The sequence below is a fragment of the Carassius auratus genome, chromosome 20 (genome assembly GCF_003368295.1).
Source record: "Carassius auratus strain Wakin chromosome 20, ASM336829v1, whole genome shotgun sequence".
In the NCBI taxonomy this organism is placed as follows: domain Eukaryota; kingdom Metazoa; phylum Chordata; class Actinopteri; order Cypriniformes; family Cyprinidae; genus Carassius; species Carassius auratus.
Genome location: NC_039262.1, coordinates 24,829,316 through 24,839,998, shown reverse-complemented (window position 1 = coordinate 24,839,998; position 10,683 = coordinate 24,829,316). Strand labels below are relative to the sequence as shown.

At 37.9% G+C, this 10,683-nt stretch overlaps 1 long non-coding RNA gene across 1 annotated transcript; it reads left to right on the top strand.

The window, feature by feature from the left end:
- Positions 1-1,398: 1,398 nt before the first annotated feature.
- LOC113037864 (uncharacterized) lies at positions 1,399-2,837 on the top strand. The gene is made up of 4 exons (XR_003274698.1): positions 1,399-1,441; positions 1,566-1,605; positions 2,012-2,110; positions 2,522-2,837. It is a non-coding gene; the product is annotated as an uncharacterized LOC113037864 (long non-coding RNA).
- Positions 2,838-10,683: the final 7,846 nt, after the last annotated feature.

The window sequence follows — 10,683 nt, the reverse complement described above, 5'->3', positions numbered from 1 at the left end:
TAGCCTATATTTTACTGTCTTTTAAGGAAATATCTCTAGGAGGCCACTTTTCCCCCAATAACTGGATTAAAATTATCAAAACATGCTATACTTAATATTTAAATAGAATATTTCGTTTTTATGAATTAACAGTGAAAGTAAACTAGCATTTCATTAGCAGACCAGGGGTTTAAAAAAAACAGGTTAATAACCCCTTTGCTAATATAGATAGATAGATAGATAGATAGATAGATAGATAGATAGATAGATAGATAGACAGACAGACAGACAGACAGACAGACAGACAGACAGACACACTGTAAAAAGTGCTACACCCACACAGTAGGTTTTATATATTTTAAATAGTTGTAATCTAGTTTATTTTATTTGTTTTATACTAAAAAGTATAAATATACTTCCTCTTTACTTAAAATATATCACTTTTTACATAACAATATATTTTAAGTAAAACAATAGCAATTTATTTGGGTAGCTTTTTGTATGAGTTTGTTGTGTACAAGAAATGTTATAAAAGTGAGTTGAAATGCACAATTTATTTGAGCAGCTGTCGATGTGGCATGTGTGTTCATCAAACTTAAATATTTGAAATAAAAAACACATAAAAATTAAGTTGGATTTATCCCTTCTTCACTGGCGGGGACTTTCCAAGGCAGATGCTTCCTCGGCACTTCAACTGTTTGAAAGCTGCAGCGGATCTAAATTTCACAGACTGATTAACACGGTAAGATGTGCAAGTTTTGGCAATTTATTGGTGATGTAAAGTCACGCAAAATCGTTCACTCAACTAGGAAGCTAAAGTAAGGTTTGCAAATTGTACTGTATAGCTAGCTATCCTGCACACATGGCAAGCTAAGTTGGCTACACAGTGCTAAGCAGTGAAGTCTTGTATGCAACGATCAGAAGACAACAGCAGTTAAGACCGTGTTGTTAATATGAAATTAAACAAGTGCTTTAGTAATGCCTATTATGTTTTAAGACTACTTTGGCTTTAATTTTACCAATAATATCACTTTTAATCGTTAGTTAGCGTTAACTTACCCTGTTAACTGCCATTCACATTTTTGAACATAGACTTGAAAGTGCATGATCCAAACCTATAATTCACGACTGAAAACATTTTGTAACATGATTTTGATGTACAATTTTCATGGTAGATGAATTTAAAATGGGTTTCAAAGGATGAATTTTGAGATTTTATGTTTTCAGGTCATATATAATGTTTTCTAAAGTGTGATGGAGAAAAAGGCAACAAAGAATACTTATATATATATATATATATATATATATATATATATATATATATATATATATATATATATATATCAAAGTGCTGTGTACTGTAAATAAAGGTGACTTGACTTATTTAATTTCATCTTAATAACACAGTCTCCGGTGGGACATGCAGCTGTCGTGGGGTCCTCGTGTTATCAGCAGCAGAGTTGTAAGTGCATTTGATAGCACTGGCTCAAAACCATAAAACTATTTTTAACCTGTTACTTAAATATTTTACATTTACCACTGGTTTTTAAACTTATTCTAACATGCATATTTTTTCTGGTCTTTAGGTAACCAAGCGTTTTTGTTACCTGGGGTCTTCAGATACAGGTAAGAAAAACTTCAGAATAGATACAGTTAAAGCTATAATTATTCCCAGGTAAGTAAAACATAGGTAAAATTGCAAACAATAGTGTTGGCTCCATACAATTACATTTCTGAATTAGGTTTTATGTACCAACCACCAATAGAAGGCAGATATGATCACCTTTCTGCCTCCTTCTACTACTGCACTAATAGAAGCTTGATTCATACTGATAAATACAGCCTACATGGTCAGTTAAATCTCAATTTTGTGAGATGCTGGTGATAGTGTGAGATCTTGTACAGTACAGTGGTAGTGGTGTATGTATAGTACAACCTTTTACATCAATTGCATGGTTGAAATACAGAGGTTCTCTAATTTGTGATACTGTCATCAGGCAGTGAATTTTGATCAGATTTTACTTGTTGACAGGATCCATCTGGCTATGTGGAGAAAAGGAGAGAAGTGGTACTGAGATGCCTGATTGAGTACATATGGGAGGGAAAGGAAGACCTCATCAGTGTCCACCATGTATGTACTGGGCTTAAAGCTACTTATCTAATTTCTGTCTTTATGTTATTACTATTGTGATGATATGGGGTAATTACTTTGTTCTTGAAATATATTTAATACAGTAATGTGATGACCAATAAGGTACAGGCAAGGAAAATTGCATTGTTTTATTGTAATGTATCCTTTGAACCAGAAAAGACAACACTCATGCTACAGTAGATCATGATAGTATAGTACCAACACTCTATGACATTGTCATGGTAGACTTCACTCTGGTCACATGCTCTAGTCAACGTATCCATCACCTTAAGCAACTAAACTTTGACAACTTTGACTTTGTGTCGTATCTGTCTTCTACCAGTCTGCTATATTCATCTCAATACCTGTTTGCCTGAACAAACTCTTGATTCTTTTTTGTCTCCCCAATAGAGTCATGATGAAACAGAGGTGCACGCTGAGCTTGGCAGTTCCCCACTGAAAATATACATGCGCCATCAGCCAAACACGATTGGGATTATCACAGTAGAAGGACAGCCCATGGTCAGAGGTGTGCCAAACCTGTAGAAAACCTCCTGTTTGGACTTGTCTATGCCCAAAACCTCTAATATCACTCAAATCTGGTGTATACTTCTGAGATATATCACAGGCTCTTTGTGGGATTGGACCCTATGCATACTTTTGTATGTTTTGTAGGCACTGTTAAAAGTGACACTAGTTGACATTGAATAAATGTTATTGTCTTTAATCTGTCTTCCCATCTTTTTCTTCTTCAATTGAATTTGTAATTGTTATTGATAAAGTCTGTTTATGTAAAGTGATTTACTGTACTGCTTAGAATATAGACATTTAGATGTATTTTCTGAGGTAATAGCCAGGACTTAATTAAAATGTTTATTCACACTTGATTAGGTTAAATTTACTATGAGCATAAAGTTCATAAAACCTAACTAAAATGAGTACAGGTTACTTGTAGTACCACATAAATACGTTACATATACCAAGAAAATTAGGTTTATCTAACTGACTAATATAGCACTTATTAGTTAACTCAACTTGATTTTGTTGTGTTTGAATTAAGTAATTTTACAGAGTTTATTATACTTGAAAAAGGCTGCAAGTTGACTCAATTTAAAACATCCAATGCAGCCACTTGCCTCACTTTTTATAAGTTTGATCTAGGTATTACTTTTTACAGTGCAGACAGACAGACAGACAGACAGACAGATAGATAGATAGATAGATAGATAGATAGATAGATAGATTTTCACAACTAAACAATTGCTGCTCAAAAGTAGCTCTGGGGGTAAAATACGCGTCTTTTGGCAGGGTTACTTGGTAAAAATATCCTTCGATATCCTTGCAATGCTCATTGCAGTTTACATTAGAACTGCACAATCAATCGTCAAACACCCACGCAAAATTATTCCTGAATGACAATGATTCATCTACATTTATTACAACTGTTTCACATTGCAAGTGTCAGTGGATCGTGAAAAGCAAGTTTTGTCACTGCCCATGTTAATGAATCATTCGTGATGCTGCTGATCCACAAAGTGCAACGCAAAAAGTCTTTTCAATCAATATAATCATTATTTCTGTGTTACAGACATTTAAATGACAGAAGTACTGAGATAGAAGTTTATAGTTTGGGTATTAAAAAGGTATTCTTTACAGTAGCGATCAAAATGAAAGCATCTTAACCAGGGCCATTGCAAGTGTGTGTATGATAGATTGTGATGCTGTGCTCTGACATGCTTGCGCACAAATCATGGTCACACACATGCTCATAAGGATCTACTGCATAATAATAATATGAATAATAAAGTAATTAAATAGACTGCTAAAATGAGTTCTATTGGCTTGTAGACAGCTATATATGAAGAGTTCCAATGCAAAAGCCTCTAAGTGGCATCCAACATTTTCTTTAACATTATTTTATCATGTTCCTATGTTTATGTTCAGTTATTTTACTTTAATGGGAAAGAAAAGAAACTATTTACACTATTTGAAAATAACATTTTATTTTAATATGTGCAATCTCACTTTTGTATTCGTATGTGATTACACAAACGTCTATTGTCACATTTATTTATGATTTACATGAATCATTAGCCTATCGCATATTTTCAATTCAAAATTGTGAAATTTCATAAAAGGTTGAGTAGTTTGTATCACTAAATTGTCTATTACTGTCAGTCACTAAACATTTCTATCGTAAACCTTTCCTCTAATACAGTAGGCTACTTACATCTTTCCACAAACTCTTGTTGCATTGTGACACTGACGGTAAGACCCACATTCTTTGATTTGATTGGCCATCTTGATAATTTTGACAGTGACAAGTGCTGTTGGACCACTGAGGCAGACCAGCCTAGACCCCTGCATGGGCCTCAAATTTAAGCCCTCTCCCAAGATGCTCAGGCCTTAGCCCGGGACATGTCCGACATCTTATCAGAATTACCGGCCCGAGCCAATCTTTTTCTGCCCTTTTCCCAAAACAGCTAATACTACTGTTTCAGCTATTAAAATAATTACGTTTTTATGTAATGGTAAAGTGATTATATTTTGTTAAGTTATTTTTTTATTAATTAAAAAAAAAAACCTTTTTTTTGTTTGTTAAATATAAGTTTTAGTTTTTTTTTAATGACCAAGTGGCCAGTGCCAGACAGTGAGCCTCTGTTTGATCAATTTAGCCTTCTCAAATCATCATGACTTGCCTGAAATAAAATCTATATATATAAAAAGTTTGTGCATGTTTAAACATTAAGATAAATGTGCTCACAAAACATTGTGCTTTTATAAAATAAAAAAATAATCATGATGCGATTTCTGTTGTCGTCTTGAAAAGGAGCACTTCAAAAAAATGAACTGAAACTCAGTTAATACATGCCTCATAGACATGACAAATATATCTATAGAAAGCTTTAAATGACTAACTAACAAAATAAAACAAATTTTTGAAAAAAACATTTTTCATTATAATCATAATCCGTAAATATGTACTTCTCTCTAAAGGCGTGTTGATGAAGAGGTGGCGAGTCAGGATCGGTAACTTCAACCTTGCAACACCGACTAACTATTTATTAGTAAATAATTCAAATATCTCCTTCCTATTTCCCCCTGACTCATTTATGGTATTTACTTTTGCCAATGCTTTGTGGCAAGTTTAAGCCTATTGCTTGCATTTGAATGCGAAACTGTTCGGCTGCACTGCCGGTGCACTGCCACTGCGGGACAATAAACACTGTCGAATCGCTCTTGACAGTCACATAGCATGGTCTCGTGTTGTTTCCACCAGCATGGCAATTTTTTCATCACTAATTGATGGATGTCTAAATTCTAAAAATAAGGAGAAGCCTAAAACTGACCCGAGGCCCGGCCCGCGTCTGAACTATGAAGTGAAAACCATTCCAGGGGCCTGTACCATGAAGCTGGATAAGGTGGCTAGCCAGCTATGTTTCAGCTTAGTTTCCACCAACCCTGGGTTTTAGGTACTATGAAAGTAGCTCGGCTTTAATCAGTGTTCATTGCCATGGTATCTTATGCTGCATGGCTAACCTGTGTTACGGATCACTCGGGAAACTGAGGAGTAACAGGGGAAGATGTTTATTAAGAGACACAATCAGAGGAGCAGGTAGTGAGGAGTGAATGGGAGTTTGGATCCGTGCAGGTAAGGCTGTGACTTCTTGAGGGAATGGTGAACCACACACACGCACTTCGGGGAATTGAGTCCTTCGGAGATAATCCTTAGAACTAGAGAGTAGAAGAGGAGTTAATCCTAATAGTAAGCATACACGAATGATCTTGTCGCGAACGTGACTGGATAATGAGTCCGTGTGTGTGGCTTTTATGGTGCAGCACTGATGAGAGGGAGATGAGGAACAGGTGGTGGTGATCTAGTATTCAGGTGAGGGTGTGTGCTGTGATTGTGTGGAGTAGTGTTGTCACGATACAAAAATTATTGTTTCGATACTGATACCTAGTCAAGAATTGCGATTTCGCTACTTTTTTGATACTTTTCCTTAAAAGGGAAGATACACTCAAATATCATTGATGTGCTTTATTTTAAAACCGGGACAACATTCTAATCATATAACACACTAATAAATGAACATATGAACAGCAGACATATTAAACATTTGAACAAAATATAAAATATAAAAAAATTAAATAGAGCAATGACATTCAAGGTAAAGAATAAATTTAGCAGCATTATCTCAGTTATCATAAGAAACGAGAGTAATACATTTATATTGATTCTGAACTTTGAATAAAAATATTAACAGCGATTATATTAAACAATGTTTAGGAACTAAGAAGATTAAATGTCAAAAGATAAATAATATCAATTTAAGCAATGGCATTCAAGTAAAAAAAATAAAATAAAATAAAATTTAGCAGCAATATCTCAGATATTGTAACTTATTCTGTCAGTTGTGTAAACTTTTCTTTCAGAGAAGAAAACTCAGCCAGTGAGCTTTAATGAGCGTCATCTTTATTGAGTGTCAACTTTTTCTACAGTCGTGGACTGGCGGCCACAGTATATCACTTGTGCTCGCACATGAAGCATAGTGATGCACGGGTCGGGGTTTTTTTTTTTTTTTTTTTACCCGCGGGTCCCGCTTTTATGAAATTATTTGGCCCACCCCAGCCCGCAAATAAAGTAAAATTTTCTTTACCCACCCTACCCGCGCATCGGGGACATCACTGAAGATACGTTGCTACTAGACTCATATTTCTTGTTCACTGAAGTTCCTCCCTCCACTCCACAGCAGCGCAGCGTAGCAACCTAGCTCGGTGCTATTGAGAATGAGAAGTTGTTGTCATAGCACAAAGCCCCTCCCTCGATATCAAGGTCTCCGCCATGTTGGAAGGATACCGGCGGCGAAACAGGATTGTTTACATGTGTTGTTAAGAGTGCAGTTCTGCACTGTTTTACCATGCCTGGAAGTTACTGCTGCGTTAAAAACTGCTGCAGTACCTCACACGATACATATGGAAAACATAGGAACAATGGAATACAGGTTTTTTTTAGGTTACACCAAGCGCAAAAGAGCGGTATTTGGAGAAGCTCTCAAGCGGCACAGAGACCTGGACCATTTACCTCCATGCACACATATGGGCATTGGGAATTATATATTTTTTAGTTTAAGTTACTACACAATGCAGGAGTTTAAAAGCCACAAGTCTTTGGAAAGTTACGAGGCTTTCTGCTGTGGCTGGGTGAAGAAAACAGTGTTGTACTGGCCAAAGTAAGTTTATTCACATGCGTTATAGCGTATTGTAATTACATTGCATTTAGAATGCACTTCTTGACCAAAATGACAAAGTAATTAACTGCGACTGAACACTAGATTGTAACGAGATGTTCAATGTATACGAACGTTTCCAACATGTTTTGATGTAGGCTAAAGCTGTGTATGTTTAGTTATAATTTGATTTTAACCCAATGACACATACTGTACCAGGTTTTTTTGTTGGGGGCTGTAAAGTGGACAAACCAGTTCTGGGTTAGCTAGGGTAGTTAAATGTGTGATTGCGAGATGTAAATGTCCGGGTTAGATTAAAGCCATTAACAGCGTGAATGCAAAGTGACTTACATTGTAAACAATATAATTCCCAATGTCCATATGTGTGCACTGAGGTAAATTGTTTAGGTCTCTGTGCCACTGCAGGGAACTGCCTGAGAGCTTCTCCAAACACCGCTGTTTTGCGCTTGGTGTGAGCTTGTTCCTGTAAGGTCCCCTTTCTTTCGCCTTATGTTTTTGCATTGCTTTACTTTCTTCCTTTTCTTTCGCGTATTCGTAGATCCGTCTCGATCTGTTCCGCTGACAAAATAAATGCGCAAAAATGAAAGCGCTCTGAAATGTTTAGTCGCGCCTCAGTGAAGTTCTGAAGGCATTGCCCCTGGCAACAGATAGCGTATCCTGCCATCAGGGCCGACCGGCTCAGACCCCTCCCAAATCAACCCAAATCGGCACGTGACTCCTCAATCTCAATTAGCAGCGCGTGAGCAGCTCGTGAACAGCTCTGTGAACTGTTTAATCCTTTCAAAGAGTTACTCAAGATGTGACGGAGCATGTTATTTGTTGAATGTAGTGAACAAATCCGCCCTTCACTGAACGAGATCGCGAGATATTCTCATTCGTGAAGTTGAATGAACTGATCTCGTTCGTGAATGAAATGAATGCTATACAGGGTCAGTGAGCCAAGCATGTAAATCTCGATCAGCAATCAGCAGATACAAAGCGCAGCTATAGGTGCTGTGCAGATACGCTCGTTTTCATATTTAGCATACCCGATTAATTCCCGATTAATGTGAATATTTATAATGTTTTAATCCAAAATTGCTATAAAATTAAAGCCATATGTCTAAATAAGTTGTGTTCCAAATTTGAAGTTGATATAAAAAAAATGTAGGTTCATATGCAATTTTGTTTAGGCGTTATACCACAAAAAGCCACCGGGTGTCATTGAAACTCCATTGAATTTTTTGGATGCATTTGTTTGTCACAAATGTATCAATTTCTCTCTCAATATTATGTCTATGACACAATAACCACCAAATATGGAATCTTGAGACTCCGACCTTTCCAACGATATGTATTTTGTCAAGATTATGAAAAGTTTTGATTCTAAAAGACCATAATATATTTGGAATATGACCCCTCCCACTAAGGGGGAGGACCACGCTAAAATATTTTAAAGTACGATTTCCATGGTAACGCAGTGTCCGATATCAAAATGGTTTTCATAAGATGAATTTGGAGTATATAAGCTTTCAAATGATATATAATTTATGATGATTACTAAAACATGTGATAGGGGAAAAGGAAGCGGAGTAGATTTTTTGTGACAAAGGTCAGAACTCCTGTTATGATGTATATGTTTTGAGGTGCACTCTTTTTATAAATTAATCTTTTACTGTTCCTCCATAATTTTTAACAACAAAACGTGGTCAAATATCTATTTAGGAGTCTTAGACCTTTCCAACGATATATAGTTTGTCATGATTAGATTAGGATATAATTGTAATATATTGAAGTAAATTTAGGGGTCCCGTATACAGTGACATTTAACAGGTTAAAATGTTAATTATGCTAGAAAACCTCGTGCTTTGTTCATTTGAACAATTTATTTAAACTATTTAATGCAATTATGCACACATTTTAGTAAAGCCAAATCAGTTTAGTAAAGCCACTAATAACAGCCATCTCGCTGTTGTGCTTTTTTGCTGCGTGAAGAGAAAACACACAGACGTCCATAGGGAGGCACTGGAAGCATGCGTTGCACACACCAACATGAAATACATCTCTTTCAAATCTGGAACGCGGTCATTCTTTGAAGTATCGATACTAATAAATTTAGGAATCGTGACGTTTTTAATTTCCGAGATTCGCGATACTTTTGAAGTATCGGTGCACAGTGCAACACTAGTGTGGAGGTGGAACCTGGTGTGTTTGTTACAGTACCCCCCTCCCCAGGGCCCACTCCTGATGGAAGCTGGAGTTTATAAGTGACCGGATTTATCTGGTGGGTGATGGTGAACGGGCCAATGAATCTGGGACTGAGCTTGCGGCAAGGTAGACGCAGCTGGTACATCCACTCACGTACTTTCTGACATCCGAGGCCATGTTGGGCCACCAGAAGCGTTCCCGTAGCAACGAGAGGGTTTCATTGACCGCCGGGTGACCAGTGACAAGTGATGTATGTGTGGAGTGGATAAGTGGGGTGCGCCGTGTCCTGGGGATATACAAGTGTCCTGGTGGGCAACCCCATGGGGTGAAGATAGGAGGTTCGGTAGGAGGAAGAGTCTCAGCTGACCAGGTAATAGGACTATGACCTTGTCCTGGAGGATGGGTTCTGGGTTTTCTGACTTTTCTTCGGGGGCGTAACATCTGGACAGAGCATCGGCCTTCACGTTTTTTACCCCTGAGCGGTAGGAGATAGTAAATTGGAAGCGGGTGAAGAATAACACCCAGCGGGCCTGTCTGGGGTTGAATCTCTTGGTAGCTCTAAGGTATTCCAGGTTCTTGTGGTCAGTGAGAACTTGAAACGGATGTTTGGCTCCCTCTAGCCAATGTCTCCATTCCTCCAGGGCAAGTTTGATGGCTAGTAACTCCCAATTCCTGATGTCATAGTTTACCTCCGCCGGGTTGAGTTTCCTGGAGAAGAAGGCACATGGATGGAGGCGGGTGGGAGTCCCCTGCTGCTGTGAAAGGACTGCTCCCACTCCGGTGGTTGAGGCGTCCACTTCCACTACAAATGGTTGATCGGGGTCCGGATGTACGAGGAGTGGGGTGGTCGTGAAGGCTTGCTTGAGGGCTTGGAAGGCTTCAGTGGCGGTGGGAGTCCAGGAGAGAGATTTGGGTTTCTGGCGGAGAAGGTCGATGGTATACCCAAGGAACTGCACTGAGGGCTGATGGAATGAACACTTCTCTGCTTTAAGATAGAGCTGGTAGTCCCTCAGGCGTTGCAGGACCTCCGCAACGTGGCACTGATGTTCTACCAGGCTGCGGGAGTAAATCAGGATGTCATCTATGTAAACTAGGACGGGCTTGTGGAGGAAATCCCGGAGCACCTCATGAATG